The sequence below is a fragment of the Rhipicephalus microplus genome, chromosome 2, assembly GCF_043290135.1.
Source record: "Rhipicephalus microplus isolate Deutch F79 chromosome 2, USDA_Rmic, whole genome shotgun sequence".
Lineage (NCBI taxonomy): Eukaryota > Metazoa > Arthropoda > Arachnida > Ixodida > Ixodidae > Rhipicephalus > Rhipicephalus microplus.
Window position 1 is genome coordinate 7,450,249 of NC_134701.1, and position 13,413 is coordinate 7,463,661.

Genomic DNA, 13,413 nt, shown 5'->3' on the forward strand with positions numbered 1-13,413 from the left:
GCAATTTGCTAGCGCGATCGGCTGTTAACCGAAAGGCTGGAGGTACGAGCCCACCTGGTGGTGGTGCGGCGCTTTTTTTCTTTGGGCTGTTAGCTTTGAAGATATGTTCTGATGATGGTGAGAGTGGAGCACGACTGTCTCCATGGCGCAATTGGCTATTCGATCGGGCTGTTAACTGAAAGGTTTGAGGTTCGAGCCCTTCCGGGAGTGGTGTGTTGCTTTTTTTATTTTGGGCTGATAGCTTTGAAGATATGTAATGATGGTGGTGAGTGTGGAGCACGACTGTCTCCGTGGCGCAATTGGCTAGCGCGATCGGCTGTTAACCGAAAGGCTGGAGGTTCGAGCCCTCCCGGGAGTGGTGTGTTGCTTTTTTTATTTTGGGCTGATAGCTTTGAAAATATGTTCTGATGGTGGTGAGTGTGGAGCAGGACTGTCTCCGTGGCGCAATTGGCTAGCGCGATCGGCTGTAAACCGAAAGGTTGGAGGTACGAGCCTAATCAGTGGAGGTGCGGCGCTTTTTTTTCTTTGGGCTGATAGCTTTGAAGATATGTTCTGATGGTGGTGAGAGTGGAGCAGGACTGTCTCCGTGGCGCAATCGGCTAACGCGATCGGCTGTTAACCGAAAGGTTGGAGGTACGAGCCCTCCCGGGAGTGGTGTGTTGCTTGTTTTATTTTGGGCTGATAGCTTTGAAGATATGTTCTGATGGTGGTGAGAGTAGAGCACGACTGTCTCCGTGGCGCAATGGGCTAGCGCGATCGGCTGTTAACCGAAAGGTTTGAGGTACGAGCCCACCCGGTGGTGGTGCGGCGCTTTTTTTTCTTTGGGCTGATAGCTTTGAAGATATGTTCTGATGATGGTGAGAGTAGAGCACGACTGTCTCCATGGCGCAATGGGCTATTCAATCGGCTGTTAACTGAAAGGTTTGAGTTTCGAGCCCTTGCGCGAGTGGTGTGTTGCTTTTTTTATTTTGGGCTGATAGCTTTGAAGATATGTTCTGATGGTGGTGAGAGTAGAGCACGACTGTCTCCATGGCGCAATGGGCTATTCAATCGGCTGTTAACTGAAAGGTTTGAGTTTCGAGCCCTTGCGCGAGTGGTGTGTTGCTTTTTTTATTTTTTGCTGATAGCTTTGAAAATATGTTTTGATGGTGGTGAGTGTGGAGCAGGACTGTCTCCGTGACGCAATTGGCTAGCTCGATCGGCTGTTAACCGAAAGGTTAGAGGTACGAGCCCACCCGGTGGAGGTGCGGCGCTTTTTTTTCTTTGGACTGATAGCTTTGAAGATATGTCCTGATGGTGGTGAGAGTGGAGCACGACTGTCTCCGTGGCGCAGTTGGCTAGCGCGATCGACTGTTAACCGAGAGGTTGGAGGTTCGAGCCCACACGGTGGTGGTCCGGCACTTTTTTTTTCTTTGGACTGATAGCTCTGAAGAAATGTTCTGACGGTGGTGAGAGTGGAGCACGACTGTCTCCGTGGCGCAATTGGCTATGGAAAGGCTGTTAACCAGAAGGTTGGAGGTTCGAGCCCTCCCGGGAGTGGTGTGTTGCTTTTTTTATTTTGGGCTGATAGCTTCGAAGATATGTTCTGATGGTGGTGAGAGTGGAGCACGACTGTCTCCGTGGCGCAATTGGCTAGCGCGATCGGCTGTTAACCGAAAGGTTGGAGGTACGAGCCCACCCGGTGGTGGTGCGGCGCTTTTTTTTCTTTGGGCTGATAGCTTTGAAGATATGTTCTGATGGTGGTGAGAGTGGAGCACGACTGTCTCCATGGCGCAATTGGCTATTCGATCGGCTGTTAACTGAAAGGTTTGAGGTTCGAGCCCTTCCGGGAGTGTTGTGTTGCTTTTTTTATTTTGGGCTGATAGCTTTGAAGATATGTAATGATGGTGGTGAGAGTGGAGCACGACTGTCTCTGTGGCGCAATTGGCTAGCGCGATCGGCGGTTGACCGAAAGGTTGGAGGTTCGAGCCCTCCCGGGAGTGGTGTGTTGCTTTTTTTATTTTGGGCTGATAGCTTTTAAAATATGTTCTGATGGTGGTGAGTGTGGAGCAGGACTGCCTCCGTGGCGCAATTGGCTAGCGCGATCGGCTGTTAACCGAAAGGTTGGAGGTACGAGCCTACGCGGTGGAGGTGCGGCGCTTTTTTTTCTTTGGGCTGATAGCTTTGAAGATATGTTCTGATGGTGGTGAGAGTGGAGCACGACTGTCTCCGTGGCGCAATTGGCTAGCGCGATCGGCTGTTAACCGAGAGGTTGGAAGTTGGAGCCCACCCGGTGGTGGTGCGGCGATTTTTTTCCTTTTGGCTGATAGCTCTGAAGAAATGTTCTGATGGTGGTGAGAGTGGAGCAGGACCGTCTCCGTGGCGCAATCGGCTAACGCGATCGGCTGTTAACCGAAAGGTTGGAGGTACGAGCCCTCCCGGGAGTGGTGTGTTGCTTTTTTTATTTTGGGCTGATAGCTTCGAAGATATGTTCTGATGGTGGTGAGAGTGTAGCACGACTGTCTCTGTGGCGCAATTTGCTAGCGCGATCGGCTGTTAACCGAAAGGTTGGAGGTACGAGCCCACCTGGTGGTGGTGCGGCGCTTTTTTTCTTTGGGCTGATAGCTTTGAAGATATGTTCTGATGATGGTGAGAGTGGAGCACGACTGTCTCCATGGCGCAATTGGCTATACGATCGGGCTGTTAACTGAAAGGTTTGAGGTTCGAACCCTTCCGGGAGTGGTGTGTTGCTTTTTTTATTTTGGGCTGATAGCTTTGAAGATATGTAATGATGGTGGTGAGTGTGGAGCACGACTGTCTCCGTGGCGCAATTGGCTAGCGCGATCGGCTGTTAACCGAAAGGTTGGAGGTTCGAGCCCTCCCGGGGGTGGTGTGTTGCTTTTTTTATTTTGGGCTGATAGCTTTGAAAATATGTTCTGATGGTGGTGAGTGTGGAGCAGGACTGTCTCCGTGGCGCAATTGGCTAGCGCGATCGGCTGTAAACCGAAAGGTTGGAGGTACGAGCCTACTCAGTGGAGGTGCGGCGCTTTTTTTTCTTTGGGCTGATAGCTTTGAAGATATGTTCTGATGGTGGTGAGAGTGAAGCAGGACTGTCTCCGTGGCGCAATCGGCTAACGCGATCGGCTGTTAACCGAAAGGTTGGAGGTACGAGCCCTCCCGGGAGTGGTGTGTCTTGTTTTATTTTGGGCTGATAGCTTTGAAGATATGTTCTGATGGTGGTGAGAGTAGAGCACGACTGTCTCCGTGGCGCAATGGGCTAGCGCGATCGGCTGTTAACCGAATGGTTTGAGGTACGAGCCCACCCGGTGGTGGTGCGGCGCTTTTTTTCTTTGGGCTGATAGCTTTGAAGATATGTTCTGATGCTGGTGAGAATAGAGCACGACTGTCTCCATGGCGCAATGGGCTATTCAATCGGCTGTTAACTGAAAGGTTTGAGTTTCGAGCCCTTGCGCGAGTGGTGTGTTGCTTTTTTATTTTGGGCTGATAGCTTTGAAGATATGTAATGATGGTGGTGAGAGTGGAGCACGACTGTCTCCGTGGCGCAATTGGCTAGCGCGATCGGCTGTTAACCGAAAGGTTGGAGGTACGAGCCCACCCGGTGGTGGTGCGGCGCTTTTTTTTCTTTGGGCTGATAGCTTTGAAGATATGTTCTGATGGTGGTGAGAGTGGAGCACGACAGTCTCCATGGCGCAATTGGCTAGCGCGGTCGGCTGTTAACCGAAAGGTTGGAGGTTCGAACCCTCCCGGGAGTGGTGTGTTGCTTTTTTATTTTTTGCTGATAGCTTTGAAAATATGTTTAATGGTGGTGAGTGTGGAGCAGGACTGTCTCCGTGACGCAATTGGCTAGCTCGATCGGCTGTTAACCGAAAGGTTGGAGGTACGAGCCCACCCGGTGGAGGTGCGGCGCTTTTTTTTCTTTGGACTGATAGCTTTGAAGATATGTCCTGATGGTGGTGAGAGTAGAGCACGACTGTCTCCATGGCGCAATGGGCTATTCAATCGGCTGTTAACTGAAAGGTTTGAGTTTCGAGCCCTTGCGCGAGTGGTGTGTTGCTTTTTTATTTTGGGCTGATAGCTTTGAAGATATGTAATGATGGTGGTGAGAGTGGAGCACGACTGTCTCCGTGGCGCAATTGGCTAGCGCGATCGGCTGTTAACTGAAAGAATTGAGGTTCGAGCCCTTCCGGGAGTGGTGCGGCGCTTTTTTTTCTTTGGGCTGATAGCTTTGAAGAAATGTTCTGATGGTGGTGAGAGCTGAGCACGTCTGTCTCCGTGGCGCAATTGGCTAGCGCGGTCGGCTGTTAACCGAAAGGTTGGAGGTTCGAACCCTCCCGGGAGTGGTGTGTTGCTTTTTTATTTTTTGCTGATAGCTTTGAAAATATGTTTAATGGTGGTGAGTGTGGAGCGGGACTTTCTCCGTGACGCAATTGGCTAGCTCGATCGGCTGTTAACCGAAAGGTTGGAGGTACGAGCCCACCCGGTGGAGGTGCGGCGCTTTTTTTTCTTTGGACTGATAGCTTTGAAGATATGTCCTGATGGTGGTGAGAGTAGAGCACGACTGTCTCCGTGGCGCAATTGGCTAGCGCGATCGACTGTTAACTGAAAGGTTGGATGTTCGAGCCCTCCCGGGAGTAGTGTGTTGCTTTTTTTTCTTTGGGCTGATAGCTTCGAAGATATGTTCTGATGGTGGTGAGAGTAGAGCAGGACTGTCTCCGTGGCGCAATTGGCTGCCGCGATCGGCTGTTAACCGAAAGGTTGGAGGTACGAGCCCACCCGGTGGAGGTGCGGCGCTTTTTTTTCTTTGGGCTGATAGCTTTGAAGATATGTTCTGATGGTGGTGAGAGTGTAGCACGACTGTCTTCGTGGCGCAATTGGCTAGCGCGATCGGCTGTTAACCGAAAGGTTGGAGGTTCGAGCCCACCCGGTGGTGGTGCGGCGCTTTTTTTCCTTTGGGCTGATAGCTCTGAAGAAATCATCTGACGGTGGTGAGAGTGAAGCACGACTGTCTTCGTGGCGCAATTGGCTATGCGATCGGCTGTTAACTGAATGGTTGGAGGTTCGAGCCCTCCCGGGAGTGGTGTGTTGCTTTTTTTTCTTTGGGCTGATAGCTTTCAAAATATGTTCTGATGGTGGTGAGTGTGGAGCAGGACTGTCTCCGTGAAGCAATTGGCTAGCGCGATCGGCTGTTAACCGAAAGGTTGGAGGTACGAGCCCACCCGGTGGAGGTGCGGCGCTTTTTTTTCTTTGGGCTGATAGCTCTGAAGAAATGTTCTGACGGTGGTGTGAGTGGAGCACGACTGTCTCCGCGGCGCAATTGGCTAGCGCGATCGGCTGTTAACCGAAAGGTTGGAGGTTCGAGCCCTCCCGGGAGTGGTGTGTTGCTTTTTTTTCTTTGGGCTGATAGCTTTGAAGATATGTTCTGATGGTGTTGAGAGTGGAGCAGGACTGTCTCCGTGGCGCAATTGGCTAGCGCGATTGGCTGTTAACCGAAAGGTTGGAGGTACGAGCCCACCCGGTGGTGGTGCGGCGCTTTTTTTCTTTGAGCTGATAGCTCTGAAGAAATGTTCTGACGGTGGTGAGAGTGGAGCACGACTGTCTCCGTGGCGCATTTGGCTAGCGCGATCGGCTGTTAACCGAAAGGTTGGAGGTACGAGCCCACCTGGTGGTGGTGCGGCGCTTTTTTTCTTTGGGCTGTTAGCTTTGAAGATATGTTCTGATGATGGTGAGAGTGGAGCACGACTGTCTCCATGGCGCAATTGGCTATTCGATCGGGCTGTTAACTGAAAGGTTTGAGGTTCGAGCCCTTCCGGGAGTGGTGTGTTGCTTTTTTTATTTTGGGCTGATAGCTTTGAAGATATGTAATGATGGTGGTGAGTGTGGAGCACGACTGTCTCCGTGGCGCAATTGGCTAGCGCGATCGGCTGTTAACCGAAAGGTTGGAGGTTCGAGCCCTCCCGAGAGTGGTGTGTTTGCTTTTTTATTTTGGGCTGATAGCTTTGAAAATATGTTCTGATGGTGGTGAGTGTGGAGCAGGACTGTCTCCGTGGCTCAATTGGCTAGCGCGATCGGCTGTAAACCGAAAGGTTGGAGGTACGAGCCTACTCAGTGGAGGTGCGGCGCTTTTTTTTCTTTGGGCTGAAAGCTTTGAAGATATGTTCTGATGGTGGTGAGAGTGGAGCAGGACTGTCTCCGTGGCGCAATCGGCTAACGCGATCGGCTGTTAACCGAAAGGTTGGAGGTACGAGCCCTCCCGGGAGTGGTGTGTTGCTTTTTTTATTTTGGGCTGATAGCTTCGAAGATATGTTCTGATGGTGGTGAGAGTGTAGCACGACTGTCTCCGTGGCGCAATTTGCTAGCGCGATCGGCTGTTAACCGAAAGGTTGGAGGTACGAGCCCACCTGGTGGTGGTGCGGCGCTTTTTTTCTTTGGGCTGTTAGCTTTGAAGATATGTTCTGATGATGGTGATAGTGGAGCAGGACTGTCTCCGTGGCGCAATTGGCTAGCGCGATCGGCGGTTGACCGAAAGGTTGGAGGTTCGAGCCCTCCCGGGAGTGGTGTGTTGCTTTCTTTATTTTGGGCTGATAGCTTTGAAGATATGTTCTGATGGTGGTGAGAGTGGAGCACGACTGTCTCCGTGGCGCAATTGGCTATTCGATCGGGCTGTTAACTGAAAGGTTTGAGGTTTGAGCCCTCCCGGGAGTGGTGTGTTGCTTTTTTTATTTTGGGCTGATAGCTCTGAAGAAATGTTCTGATGGTGGTGAGAGTGGAGCAGGACTGTCTCCGTGGCGCAATCGGCTAACGCGATCGGCTGTTAACCGAAAGGTTGGAGGTACGAGCCCTCCCGGGAGTGGTGTGTTGCTTTTTTTATTTTGGGCTGATAGCTTCGAAGATATGTTCTGATGGTGGTGAGAGTGTAGCACGACTGTCTCCGTGGCGCAATTTGCTAGCGCGATCGGCTGTTAACCGAAAGGTTGGAGGTACGAGCCCACCTGGTGGTGGTGCGGCGCTTTTTTTCTTTGGGCTGATAGCTTTGAAGATATGTTCTGATGATGGTGAGAGTGGAGCACGACTGTCTCCATGGCGCAATTGGCTATTCGATCGGGCTGTTAACTGAAAGGTTTGAGGTTCGAGCCCTTCCGGGAGTGGTGTGTTGCTTTTTTTATTTTGGGCTGATAGCTTTGAAGATATGTAATGATGCTGGTGAGTGTGGAGCACGACTGTCTCCGTGGCGCAATTGTCTAGCGCGATCGGCTGTTAACCGAAAGGTTGGAGGTTCGAGCCCTCCCGGGAGTGGTGTGTTGCTTTTTTTATTTTGGGCTGATAGCTTTGAAAATATGTTCTGATGGTGGTGAGTGTGGAGCAGGACTGTCTCCGTGGCGCAATTGGCTAGCGCGATCGGCTGTAAACCGAAAGGTTGGAGGTACGAGCCTACTCAGTGGAGGTGCGGCGCTTTTTTTTCTTTGGGCTGATAGCTTTGAAGATATGTTCTGATGGTGGTGAGAGTGGAGCAGGACTGTCTCCGTGGCGCAATCGGCTAACGCGATCGGCTGTTAACCGAAAGGTTGGAGGTACGAGCCCTCCCGGGAGTGGTGTGTTGCTTGTTTTATTTTGGGCTGATAGCTTTGAAGATATGTTCTGATGGTGGTGAGAGTAGAGCACGACTGTCTCCGTGGCGCAATGGGCTAGCGCGATCGGCTGTTAACCGAAAGGTTGGAGGTACGAGCCCACCCGGTGGTGGTGCGGCGCTTTTTTTTCTTTGGGCTGATAGCTTTGAAGATATGTTCTGATGGTGGTGAGAGTAGAGCACGACTGTCTCCATGGCGCAATGGGCTATTCAATCGGCTGTTAACTGAAAGGTTTGAGTTTCGAGCCCTTGCGCGAGTGGTGTGTTGCTTTTTTTATTTTGGGCTGACAGCTTTGAAGATATGTAATGATGGTGGTGAGAGTGGAGCACGACTGTCTCCGTGGCGCAATTGGCTAGCGCGATCGGCTGTTAACCGAAAGGTTGGAGGTTCGAGCCCTCCCGGGAGTGGTGTGTTGCTTTTTTTATTTTGGGCTGATAGCTTTGAAGATATGTTCTGATGGTGGTGAGAGTGGAGCACGACTGTCTCCGTGGCGCAATTGGCTAGCGCGATCGGCTGTTAACCGAGAGGTTGGAAGTTGGAGCCCACCCGGTGGTGGTGCGGCGATTTTTTTCCTATTGGCTGATAGCTCTGAAGAAATGTTCTGATGGTGGTGAGAGTGGAGCAGGACTGTCTCCGTGGCGCAATCGGCTAACGCGATCGGCTGTTAACCGAAAGGTTGGAGGTACGAGCCCTCCCGGGAGTGGTGTGTTGCTTTTTTTATTTTGGGCTGATAGCTTCGAAGATATGTTCTGATGGTGGTGAGAGTGTAGCACGACTGTCTCCGTGGCGCAATTTGCTAGCGCGATCGGCTGTTAACCGAAAGGTTGGAGGTACGAGCCCACCTGGTGGTGGTGCGGCGCTTTTTTTCTTTGGGCTGTTAGCTTTGAAGATATGTTCTGATGATGGTGAGAGTGGAGCACGACTGTCTCCATGGCGCAATTGGCTATTCGATCGGGCTGTTAACTGAAAGGTTTGAGGTTCGAGCCCTTCCGGGAGTGGTGTGTTGCTTTTTTTATTTTGGGCTGATAGCTTTGAAGATATGTAATGATGGTGGTGAGTGTGGAGCACGACTGTCTCCGTGGCGCAATTGGCTAGCGCGATCGGCTGTTAACCGAAAGGTTGGAGGTTCGAGCCCTCCCGAGAGTGGTGTGTTGCTTTTTTTATTTTGGGCTGATAGCTTTGAAAATATGTTCTGATGGTGGTGAGTGTGGAGCAGGACTGTCTCCGTGGCGCAATTGGCTAGCGCGATCGGCTGTAAACCGAAAGGTTGGAGGTACGAGCCTAATCAGTGGAGGTGCGGCGCTTTTTTTTCTTTGGGCTGATAGCTTTGAAGATATGTTCTGATGGTGGTGAGAGTGGAGCAGGACTGTCTCCGTGGCGCAATCGGCTAACGCGATCGGCTGTTAACCGAAAGGTTGGAGGTACGAGCCCTCCCGGGAGTGGTGTGTTGCTTGTTTTATTTTGGGCTGATAGCTTTGAAGATATGTTCTGATGCAATAATACGGAAAGACGGGCTAGTTGGTACTGCTGCATAATTGAAGTTTTTGCGCACACACACAAGGACACAGAAGAAGGGAACACAAGGACCAGCGCAGACTAACAACTGATTTTTATTCAGTAAGAAAACAGAATATATACGCTTACTTGCACCCCATGATCACCGCGCATGAGCAAAAACGGCATCGTACAATCTTAAAAACCAAATATCACATGTTGTTCAGCAATTGAATTGCTGAACAACATGTGATATTTGGTTTTTAAGATTGTACGATGCCGTTTTTGCTCATGCGCGGTGATCATGGGGTGCAAGTAAGCGTATATATTCTGTTTTCTTACTGAATAAAAATCAGTTGTTAGTCTGCGCTGGTCCTTGTGTTCCCTTCTTCTGTGTCCTTGTGTGTGTGCGCAAAAACTTCAATTATGTTCTGATGGTGGTGAGAGTAGAGCACGACTGTCTCCGTGGCACAATGGGCTAGCGCGATCGGCTGTTAACCGAAAGGTTTGAGGTACGAGCCCACCCGGTGGTGGTGCGGCGCTTTTTTTTCTTTGGGCTCATAGCTTTGAAGATATGTTCTGATGGTGGTGAGAGTAGAGCACGACTGTCTCCATGGCGCAATGGGCTATTCAATCGGCTGTTAACTGAAAGGTTTGAGTTTCGAGCCCTTGCGCGAGTGGTGTGTTGCTTTTTTTATTTTCGGCTGATAGCTTTGAAGATATGTTCTGATGGTGGTGAGAGTAGAGCACGACTGTCTCCATGGCGCAATGGGCTATTCAATCGGCTGTTAACTGAAAGGTTTGAGTTTCGAGCCCTTGCGCGAGTGGTGTGTTGCTTTTTTTATTTTTTGCTGATAGCTTTGAAAATATGTTTTGATGGTGGTGAGTGTGGAGCAGGACTGTCTCCGTGACGCAATTGGCTAGCTCGATCGGCTGTTAACCGAAAGGTTAGAGGTACGAGCCCACCCGGTGGAGGTGCGGCGCTTTTTTTTCTTTGGACTGATAGCTTTGAAGATATGTCCTGATGGTGGTGAGAGTGGAGCACGACTGTCTCCGTGGCGCAATTGGCTAGCGCGATCGACTGTTAACCGAGAGGTTGGAGGTTCGAGCCCACACGGTGGTGGTCCGGCACTTTTTTTTTTTTGGACTGATAGCTCTGAAGAAATGTTCTGACGGTGGTGAGAGTGGAGCACGACTGTCTCCGTGGCGCAATTGGCTATGGAAAGGCTGTTAACCAGAAGGTTGGAGGTTCGAGCCCTCCCGGGAGTGGTGTGTTGCTTTTTTTTCTTTGGGCTGATAGCTTTGAAGATATGTTCTGATGGTGGTGAGAGTGGAGCAGGACTGTCTCCGTGGCGCAATTGGCTAGCGCGATCGGCTGTTAACCGAAAGGTTGGAGGTACGAGCCCACCCAGTGGTGGTGCGGCGCTTTTTTTCTTTGGGCTGATAGCTCTGAAAAAATGTTCTGACGGTGGTGAGAGTGGAGCACGACTGTCTCCGTGGCGCATTTGGCTAGCGCAATCGGCTGTTAACCGAAAGGTTGGAGGTACGAGCCCTCCCGGGAGTGGTGTGTTGCTTTTTTTATTTCGGCCTGAAAGCTAAGAAGATATGTTCTGATGCTGGTGAGAGTGGAGCCCGACTCTCCGTGGCGCAATCGGGTAGCGCGATCGGCTGTTAACCGAAAGGTTGGAGGTACGAGCCCACGCAGTGGTGGTGCGGCGCCTTTTTTTTCTTTGGGCTGATAGCTTTGAAGATATGTTCTGATGGTGGTGAGAGTGGAGCACGACTGTCTCCGTGGCGCAATAGGCTATTCGATCGGCTGTTAACTGAAAGGTTGGATGTTCGAGCCCTCCCGGGAGTAGTGTGTTGCTTTTTTTTCTTTGGGCTGATAGCTTCGAAGATATGTTCTGATGGTGGTGAGAGTGGAGCAGGACTGTCTCCGTGGCGCAATTGGCTGCCGCGATCGGCTGTTAACCGAAAGGTTGGAGGTGCGAGCCTACCCGGTGGAGGTGCGGCGCTTTTTTTTCTTTGGGCTGATAGCTTTGAAGATATGTTCTGATGGTGGTGAGAGTGGAGCACGACTGTCTCCGTGGCGCAATTTGCTAGCGCGATCGGCTGTTAACCGAAAGGTTGGAGGTACGAGCCCACCTGGTGGTGGTGCGGCGCTTTTTTTCTTTGGGCTGTTAGCTTTGAAGATATGTTCTGATGATGGTGAGAGTGGAGCACGACTGTCTCCATGGCGCAATTGGCTATTCGATCGGGCTGTTAACTGAAAGGTTTGAGGTTCGAGCCCTTCCGGGAGTGGTGTGTTGCTTTTTTTATTTTGGGCTGATAGCTTTGAAGATATGTAATGATGGTGGTGAGTGTGGAGCACGACTGTCTCCGTGGCGCAATTGGCTAGCGCGATCGGCTGTTAACCGAAAGGTTGGAGGTTCGAGCCCTCCCGGGAGTGGTGTGTTGCATTTTTTATTTTGGGCTGATAGCTTTGAAAATATGTTCTGATGGTGGTGAGTGTGGAGCAGGACTGTCTCCGTGGCGCAATTGGCTAGCGCGATCGGCTGTAAACCGAAAGGTTGGAGGTACGAGCCTAATCAGTGGAGGTGCGGCGCTTTTTTTTCTTTGGGCTGATAGCTTTGAAGATATGTTCTGATGGTGGTGAGAGTGGAGCAGGACTGTCTCCGTGGCGCAATCGGCTAACGCGATCGGCTGTTAACCGAAAGGTTGGAGGTACGAGCCCTCCCGGGAGTGGTGTGTTGCTTGTTTTATTTTGGGCTGATAGCTTTGAAGATATGTTCTGATGGTGGTGAGAGTAGAGCACGACTGTCTCCGTGGTGCAATGGGCTAGCGCGATCGGCTGTTAACCGAAAGGTTTGAGGTACGAGCCCACCCGGTGGTGGTGCGGCGCTTTTTTTTCTTTGGGCTCATAGCTTTGAAGATATGTTCTGATGGTGGTGAGAGTAGAGCACGACTGTCTCCATGGCGCAATGGGCTATTCAATCGGCTGTTAACTGAAAGGTTTGAGTTTCGAGCCCTTGCGCGAGTGGTGTGTTGCTTTTTTTATTTTGGGCTGATAGCTTTGAAGATATGTTCTGATGGTGGTGAGAGTAGAGCACGACTGTCTCCATGGCGCAATGGGCTATTCAATCGGCTGTTAACTGAAAGGTTTGAGTTTCGAGCCCTTGCGCGAGTGGTGTGTTGCTTTTTTTATTTTTTGCTGATAGCTTTGAAAATATGTTTTGATGGTGGTGAGTGTGGAGCAGGACTGTCTCCGTGACGCAATTGGCTAGCTCGATCGGCTGTTAACCGAAAGGTTAGAGGTACGAGCCCACCCGGTGGAGGTGCGGCGCTTTTTTTTCTTTGGACTGATAGCTTTGAAGATATGTCCTGATGGTGGTGAGAGTGGAGCACGACTGTCTCCGTGGCGCAATTGGCTAGCGCGATCGACTGTTAACCGAGAGGTTGGAGGTTCGAGCCCACACGGTGGTGGTCCGGCACTTTTTTTTCTTTGGACTGATAGCTCTGAAGAAATGTTCTGACGGTAGTGAGAGTGGAGCACGACTGTCTCCGTGGCGCAATTGGCTATGGAAAGGCTGTTAACCAGAAGGTTGGAGGTTCGAGCCCTCCCGGGAGTGGTGTGTTGCTTTTTTTTCTTTGGGCTGATAGCTTTGAAGATATGTTCTGATGGTGGTGAGAGTGGAGCAGGACTGTCTCCGTGGCGCAATTGGCTAGCGCGATCGGCTGTTAACCGAAAGGTTGGAGGTACGAGCCCACCCAGTGGTGGTGCGGCGCTTTTTTTCTTTGGGCTGATAGCTCTGAAAAAATGTTCTGACGGTGGTGAGAGTGGAGCACGACTGTCTCCGTGGCGCATTTGGCTAGCGCAATCGGCTGTTAACCGAAAGGTTGGAGGTACGAGCCCTCCCGGGAGTGGTGTGTTGCTTTTTTTATTTCGCCCTGAAAGCTAAGAAGATATGTTCTGATGCTGGTGAGAGTGGAGCCCGACTCTCCGTGGCGCAATCGGCTAGCGCGATCGGCTGTTAACCGAAAGGTTGGAGGTACGAGCCCACGCAGTGGTGGTGCGGCGCCTTTTTTTTCTTTGGGCTGATAGCTTTGAAGATATGTTCTGATGGTGGTGAGAGTGGAGCACGACTGTCTCCGTGGCGCAATAGGCTATTCGATCGGCTGTTAACTGAAAGGTTGGATGTTCGAGCCCTCCCGGGAGTAGTGTGTTGCTTTTTTTTTCTTTGGGCTGATAGCTTCGAAGATATGTTCTGATGGTGGTGAGAGTGGAGCACGACTG

At 51.1% G+C, this 13,413-nt stretch overlaps 1 non-coding gene across 1 annotated transcript; it reads left to right on the forward strand.

The window, feature by feature from the left end:
• Window positions 1–2,795: 2,795 nt before the first annotated feature.
• On the forward strand, window positions 2,796–2,869 carry TRNAN-GUU (transfer RNA asparagine (anticodon GUU)). Its single transcript has one exon. It is a non-coding gene; the product is annotated as a tRNA-Asn (tRNA).
• Window positions 2,870–13,413: the final 10,544 nt, after the last annotated feature.